An 8,993-nucleotide genomic window follows, 5' to 3' on the forward strand; every position below is an offset into this window, starting at 1 on the left:
ATATTAAACATATCCTAGATCTACTCAAATACTAAAGTATTAAACACATCTTAGATCTACTCAAATATAAGTAAAGTGCATTTTGTCAAAGAATTAGCTAATTACATAAAATAGTGACATATGTTCCTAATAAGTGAATCACATATATCCTAACACAACCTAACATGCATAAAACATGAAAAGAATTATAAAACTAACCTAAACAGGCATACACAAACATAAGCTACATAGAAAACAAGATTAAAATTCAAAAAGAAAAGTAGAAAAGAAAAAGAAATATAAAGAAAGTATGTGACTCAATACCTCAAATGAGAAGCTTTACAAGCTTGATTTTGACCGTTCTCCTCAGCCTAATCTATCACAAGTCATTAAAACAAGCGATTAGTAATCTCAAATTCAAAGGATTGGGGCCAAAAAAGGTCTCAATCAAATAAAATTGACTTGAGGATGTTTTGTAAAAAACCCCCTTTTAATTCATTATTTTCTAGTGAATCTTAGGTTTTTCCTGTGGGATTTCTGTGTGTTTTGAACATGTACCATGTAAGGCTTTATATAGTGAAAAAAATAGTGCTTGGAACGGCTTCCAAACAATGTGGGATTTATTCCAAACCTTATAATTAATGTAGAAAACTTACTTTTTTATGTTTCTGGAATCCTACATGCGCGCGCAGGATCAGGCCTACAAGCGCATGCATCATGACTGCGCGCGCAGGCTGATTCCTGCGTGTGTATGCCAAGGGCTTTCTTGGCTTTACTTTTACAAAAATAGATTTATTTGCTCATTAAAAGTTATATTTTTCATTTTAATATTCTTCAAGTCAATTTAATATCCGATTGGGCCCTAAATCAACCTTGTCTCTTAGTTTCAGCATCATTGGGGAATGAAAGCCCGAGTCGTAAGGGGTACAAAATGTTGTGTCTACACTTGATCTAACCTCAAAAACCTTGAATCTCTTTCTTTTGAGATTCATTAAACAGTCCGAGTCTGAAAACCATATAAATAAATATTTGAAAATTAAATAAATAAATAAAAACCTTTTGATGGAGTAAAATCTGAATGTTTTGCCCATAAATGTTCTAATTTTTTTTCTAATTTTTTAACATTTATATTTTTACATAATTATATGATAGCTATTGAAAATCAAATTCTAATTTATCATAAGGAACTAACTTTAGGGTTTTTTTTTTTTTTTGTTTGCTTTGGATACAAGTGAAAAGCTTTTATTTTGGAAAGATCATTGGTCGTTTCTAGGGCCTTTTCAATCTTATTTACTTGGGCCGTTTTAAGTTTTAATCGGGACAAGAGGGACATGTGTTAGTTAGGTACTGAATGAAGACACAAGTTAGAATTTGCATGCTCTCTCCTTTGTTCTACTACACTAGTTCAAGCACGTAACCTCATCCAAACTTTACAGGCCAATCCTTTGAATCTCAATTCTCACGGGTACAGGAAATGAATTTTTTTGCCTAATCTTCTACCAAAGATGGAAATTTCTCTCTAAAATCTACATCTCTCCTTGTAAAAGGCTTAAATCCTTTCAACTTTCCTCCTTTCTGGGACAGTTTGGATTTGGAAAGCTAACACAACCTAGAGAATACAAACTTTTCCTTGGTTCTGCTCTTATCAAAGAAGTATTGGGTTCAAGGAGTTTAATTCTTAATCAACACTGCTCCATTTGTAATAGAGAAATTGAATCTACTTTCCACGTATTAGGAGACTGTCGTTTCTCAATGACCTTCTAGAACAGACTTGGAATTCTTGCTGCTTTGATCTCTTCCTTTTCTAAACCTCTTCCTAAATGGCTACATTTGAATGGAACTTCTTCCTATGCTTCTAAGATCATAATAAGATCCTTTGAGTGTTGTTTTCTTGGTTTGAGTGTAGACTCTCTGGTTACATGGATAAGAGTTGTTTTCCAATAAGAGGTGCCTAATTAAATATTCTTGAAGAGTGCATTAATATGAAGGTTGTTGAGACTCTCACTTTCACTTCATGAAAAATTACTATTAATATGAAGGTTTTTGAGACTCTCACTTTATGAAAAATTGTCAATTATCTTAAAAGTTTTAAGTGATTAAGAAATTGTGAATTTAATTATTTAATTATAATTTCAAGTTTCAACATTCCCCCTTGCGTTTGGGTCTAAATTTCCCTTGATAAGTGTGCCTAACACATGTGATTTTTAACATTTAAATGAGAGGTGAGGTAGAGATAGGGATTGAATGAGTTCAAATCTCTCATCTCACTTTTCATGTTCTACTCTATACTCGGAGAAAATGAGATTTTTTCTTTAATTTTTAAAATATGCAGCAATTTATCCCTATTTTGAAACTATATAACAGCATGTCCCTCTTTTAGTACTCGATTTTTTGAAAATCAAGTTCCCCTTATAACTTGGCTTTACCATTTTTGAGTTATCTTCTGCACCTGTCTAGTGTTTTGGCTATAACTTTCTGCTCATAATTCCAATTGATTTGGGATTGGTTTTTCTTTTAATGGAAATTTAATTCTCTACAACCTTTCCAGAAATAGAGAAAACCAAATTTCAATGTTTACTGGGCCAAAAATGTGATTCAATTTGCTGCTGAAAATTCATAATGGTTTTTGAGCATTTTTTGGAGGGAAATCATATTAATACCAATTGGTATTATTTATGTTTCAATTAATACCAATCAGTATTAATCATATTTCAATTAATACTGATTAGTACTAATAATTCCCAATTAATACCGATCAACACTAATAAGAAAACTTGAAATACCGATCGATAATAATTGGATTGGTAATAAGAAAACTCAAGTTATAAGGGGAGCTTGATTTTCAGAAAATCGAGTTCTAAAACAGGGACATATACCTTAATAGTTTGAAAATAAGGACAAATTGCTGCATAGTTTAAAAATTAAGGGCAAAAGTCCATTTTCCCCCTCTATGCTCCACAAATAAAACATGCCATGTGTAACCTAATTAATTCAATTCTAATTTTATTTATTTAATAATCAAATACCCAAAATTAATATTAAAAAAAAAAAAAAAACCATCACCCCACCAGTCCACCACCTATGTTCACCACCAATGGTCCACCACTACATCAATGATGACACTAGCAAGAGGTAGCCAACATCTTCAATGTTGCCATTCACGGCTAACCTCTGCCTCTAACAAACCCATCTCTCTTCCACTTCGTCCCTCTCAAAACCCACGCACCCACCCACCCACCACCACAAAAAACCTAGCGAACCCCATCTCCCCATCAGTCCACCACTTACCTTCAAGGGCAACACTAGCAAGAGGTGGCCAAAGCCTTTGTCGTTGCCATTCATAGCCAACCACCGCCTCTGAGAAACCCATCTCTCTTCCATTTCATCCCTCTCAAAGCCACCCACCCACCCACCACCATTGTCATCTTTACATTGAAGGATTATTAAGGATTTGTTGTGACTACTCAAATCAACTTGCAATAATCTCATTTATTTTCAAAATAATATTGAAGGTTTTACTTTAAACTGATGGGATTGTTGTTTTAACCAAAAGTTCAATTTTGATATTTGTTTTTAGCTAAAATTGGTGGTAGGTAGAAGGGAGATGAGTTCGTTGAGAAGGGTGGCTAGCCGTGATTGTGGGTGATAGAGTGGTGGTGGTGGGTGGGTTTGAGAGGGATAAAGTAGAAGAGAGATGGGTTTGTTGGAGGCAAAAATTAGCTGTGAACGGCAACGTCGAAGGTGTTGGCCACCTCTTGCTAGTGTCGCTTGCTATGTAGTGGTAGATCAATGGTGGTGAACGTAGGTGGTAGACTGGTGGGGTGATGGGGTTTGCTAAGTTTTTTTAAAATTAATTTTGGGTATTTAATCTATTAAATGAATAAAATTAGAATTGAATTAATTAGGCTACACACGTCATGTTTTTATCTGTGGAGTATAGAGTGGAGCATGAAAAGTGAGACTAAATATTTGAACTCGAATTGAACTCAAAATCTCTTACTCCAATACCATAATAAGCTTAAATTATCAGAAAATGATGTATTTAATAATTTAATCATACTCCTAACAATAATCTCATTCTAAGATAATTCTTAAATAGTTCAAGTCATTTATAAGATTGTGTAAATTTAACAAAGATTGATCATTTCTTCAAAATCCAGAGCTAACTAGAGGTGGAGGTTTCAATGTAATTTAGAGAGGGACTGGTTTGAGGGTTTTCTAAAGCAATGTTATGGATATTGTTCCGTTCCAGTCGGAATGGCCTGGAAATTTCAGACCGGCAAGCAAACTGGAACGGCAAGCCCCTCTATTCCACCTCGAGTAAGATTTCGGCCTATTCTGGTGTGTTTCGGCAGTTCCGAGTTGTTTCGATTAATTTTTCCCAAAATAAAAGATTCGGCCGGTATGAGTTTGTTGCACATAAAGTTGAACTTGGATCTTCATAATAGACCAAAATTCCCATCGTTCCTTTCCTCAAACACATTGTAGTCTTTTGCTTCATATGATGAGTTGTAGAAGAATAACAATATCAGATCTAGAGGAATGTTGTGACTCACACAATCATGCTTAACAAATTTTGATGTCCATCAAAAAGAGAGAGAAGAGAATAGAGGAGAGAATAGACTTGAGAGGAAAACTGAGATAAGTTGCGTGTGAGAGTAAAAAAATAAAAAGAAAGATGAAATCATGAAAAGATAAGATAGTGTGTCAATTAATGTGCAGGTCTCATAAAGATGGGATAGAATATTAAAGTGAGAAGTGTAAATATCAAGGACTGAGAGACGTGTAGATGAGAAAAAACAAGAGAAAAAAAAATTTTAAATAGGAAGAAAGTGAAATATGGCGGGTGAGGAAAAATATAATAATAATAAAATGTTGTAAATAGAGTTGGTTTGGGCAGTGTGCTTTAGCCAAATTATGAACCCACTTGCTTATTTCAAATTTGCCTTTGCATTAAAAAATTAGTTAGTACTCTAATTCAAATAATAATATTTTAAGTGAATTAATTAGATTAATTTTAAAATAAAAATTTTATAAATGTATGAAAATATAACTTTTATGTTTTTTTTTTTAAAAAAAATATAAAAAGTAATAGGATATTATTTTTAGGAACCTCGAAACACCCTGAAACAGTACACCGAAATTAGCCAGTACCAAAATATTTTGTTTCACTAGACAAACCAAAACGGGTTCCGAAACGATATTCATAACATTGTTCTAAAGTAATTGCTATTTGCTAATAGTCATTGCGGAACTATAGGCACTACTAGGGATGTCTAACCAAACCCAATACTCGACCAACTCGACTGCTCCGACTCAAAAATGGTTAGCAACGGGTCTCCTCCCCCAAAACCCGAAACGTGTGGGTCAATTGATGGGTATAAGCATGGAAAACCAATTTCTAACCGACCCGACCATCTACACACTGGAAACTTGTTGTTCTTCGCTGTTTGGAGTGGTTGGCCAGTCTGTTTTGTCCAATCTATCAAGATCCAGCCTGTTTTCACCGAGATCTCATCGAGATCTAGCTTGATCTCTTTGAGATTCAGCTAGATTCGGCAAAAACCAATAGATTTTGGCAAAAACAAGCTGATTTCTGCAAAAGTCAGCGACATTTTGCACAATCTAAAACTAATCAAGACCCGACCGGAAACTAAAGGCATTTGACCACCTGAATCGCCTCTTTCTACTGGTCAGCAGCAGGTCCAGGTATTGGAGACCCAAAGTGATCAGGTTGGTTCCGGATTGGGCACAAACCCAACCCGTGACCTTAGGCAGTACGATATGGCTTATTTATGGCTAGAGAGCCTTTTTTTTTTTTTTTTTTTTAGAAACCTTGACCCAACGTTTATAATAAACGCGAACCAAAGGTATAAGTAATAGACCTTGACCCAATGATTATAATGAATCACGAACCAAAGGTATAAAGTTTGAAGCCACAAGGAAGAATCCCTGATAAGTTCACAGTTCTTGAAGAACCAAAAGAAGAGCAAAGCCTCACCTTTTCTGATTTTTATTCACTAATTTCTCTATTACAATGAGTGCATGCTATTTATATGACATGACTGGAAATAGAAAATATAAAAAACGTACTAAATAATAAAACCCTAAATAAAAGTTGATTTGGTCTGAAATTAGCAGATCCAAAATAGGAAAAATAGCTAAAAACGTTCTAAATAATAAAAGCCTAAAATTAAGNCCTTATAACTTGGCTTTACCATTTTTGAGTTATCTTCTGCACCTGTCTAGTGTTTTGGCTATAACTTTCTGCTCATAATTCCAATTGATTTGGGATTGGTTTTTCTTTTAATGGAAATTTAATTCTCTACAACCTTTCCAGAAATAGAGAAAACCAAATTTCAATGTTTACTGGGCCAAAAATGTGATTCAATTTGCTGCTGAAAATTCATAATGGTTTTTGAGCATTTTTTGGAGGGAAATCATATTAATACCAATTGGTATTATTTATGTTTCAATTAATACCAATCAGTATTAATCATATTTCAATTAATACTGATTAGTACTAATAATTCCCAATTAATACCGATCAACACTAATAAGAAAACTTGAAATACCGATCGATAATAATTGGATTGGTAATAAGAAAACTCAAGTTATAAGGGGAGCTTGATTTTCAGAAAATCGAGTTCTAAAACAGGGACATATACCTTAATAGTTTGAAAATAAGGACAAATTGCTGCATAGTTTAAAAATTAAGGGCAAAAGTCCATTTTCCCCCTCTATGCTCCACAAATAAAACATGCCATGTGTAACCTAATTAATTCAATTCTAATTTTATTTATTTAATAATCAAATACCCAAAATTAATATTAAAAAAAAAAAAAAAACCATCACCCCACCAGTCCACCACCTATGTTCACCACCAATGGTCCACCACTACATCAATGATGACACTAGCAAGAGGTAGCCAACATCTTCAATGTTGCCATTCACGGCTAACCTCTGCCTCTAACAAACCCATCTCTCTTCCACTTCGTCCCTCTCAAAACCCACGCACCCACCCACCCACCACCACAAAAAACCTAGCGAACCCCATCTCCCCATCAGTCCACCACTTACCTTCAAGGGCAACACTAGCAAGAGGTGGCCAAAGCCTTTGTCGTTGCCATTCATAGCCAACCACCGCCTCTGAGAAACCCATCTCTCTTCCATTTCATCCCTCTCAAAGCCACCCACCCACCCACCACCATTGTCATCTTTACATTGAAGGATTATTAAGGATTTGTTGTGACTACTCAAATCAACTTGCAATAATCTCATTTATTTTCAAAATAATATTGAAGGTTTTACTTTAAACTGATGGGATTGTTGTTTTAACCAAAAGTTCAATTTTGATATTTGTTTTTAGCTAAAATTGGTGGTAGGTAGAAGGGAGATGAGTTCGTTGAGAAGGGTGGCTAGCCGTGATTGTGGGTGATAGAGTGGTGGTGGTGGGTGGGTTTGAGAGGGATAAAGTAGAAGAGAGATGGGTTTGTTGGAGGCAAAAATTAGCTGTGAACGGCAACGTCGAAGGTGTTGGCCACCTCTTGCTAGTGTCGCTTGCTATGTAGTGGTAGATCAATGGTGGTGAACGTAGGTGGTAGACTGGTGGGGTGATGGGGTTTGCTAAGTTTTTTTAAAATTAATTTTGGGTATTTAATCTATTAAATGAATAAAATTAGAATTGAATTAATTAGGCTACACACGTCATGTTTTTATCTGTGGAGTATAGAGTGGAGCATGAAAAGTGAGACTAAATATTTGAACTCGAATTGAACTCAAAATCTCTTACTCCAATACCATAATAAGCTTAAATTATCAGAAAATGATGTATTTAATAATTTAATCATACTCCTAACAATAATCTCATTCTAAGATAATTCTTAAATAGTTCAAGTCATTTATAAGATTGTGTAAATTTAACAAAGATTGATCATTTCTTCAAAATCCAGAGCTAACTAGAGGTGGAGGTTTCAATGTAATTTAGAGAGGGACTGGTTTGAGGGTTTTCTAAAGCAATGTTATGGATATTGTTCCGTTCCAGTCGGAATGGCCTGGAAATTTCAGACCGGCAAGCAAACTGGAACGGCAAGCCCCTCTATTCCACCTCGAGTAAGATTTCGGCCTATTCTGGTGTGTTTCGGCAGTTCCGAGTTGTTTCGATTAATTTTTCCCAAAATAAAAGATTCGGCCGGTATGAGTTTGTTGCACATAAAGTTGAACTTGGATCTTCATAATAGACCAAAATTCCCATCGTTCCTTTCCTCAAACACATTGTAGTCTTTTGCTTCATATGATGAGTTGTAGAAGAATAACAATATCAGATCTAGAGGAATGTTGTGACTCACACAATCATGCTTAACAAATTTTGATGTCCATCAAAAAGAGAGAGAAGAGAATAGAGGAGAGAATAGACTTGAGAGGAAAACTGAGATAAGTTGCGTGTGAGAGTAAAAAAATAAAAAGAAAGATGAAATCATGAAAAGATAAGATAGTGTGTCAATTAATGTGCAGGTCTCATAAAGATGGGATAGAATATTAAAGTGAGAAGTGTAAATATCAAGGACTGAGAGACGTGTAGATGAGAAAAAACAAGAGAAAAAAAAATTTTAAATAGGAAGAAAGTGAAATATGGCGGGTGAGGAAAAATATAATAATAATAAAATGTTGTAAATAGAGTTGGTTTGGGCAGTGTGCTTTAGCCAAATTATGAACCCACTTGCTTATTTCAAATTTGCCTTTGCATTAAAAAATTAGTTAGTACTCTAATTCAAATAATAATATTTTAAGTGAATTAATTAGATTAATTTTAAAATAAAAATTTTATAAATGTATGAAAATATAACTTTTATGTTTTTTTTTTTAAAAAAAATATAAAAAGTAATAGGATATTATTTTTAGGAACCTCGAAACACCCTGAAACAGTACACCGAAATTAGCCAGTACCAAAATATTTTGTTTCACTAGACAAACCAAAACGGGTTCCGAAACGATATTCATAACATTGTTCTAAA

Source organism: Quercus suber, unplaced genomic scaffold (genome assembly GCF_002906115.3).
Source record: "Quercus suber isolate HL8 unplaced genomic scaffold, Cork oak 2.0 scaffold_2, whole genome shotgun sequence".
Classification (NCBI taxonomy): domain Eukaryota; kingdom Viridiplantae; phylum Streptophyta; class Magnoliopsida; order Fagales; family Fagaceae; genus Quercus; species Quercus suber.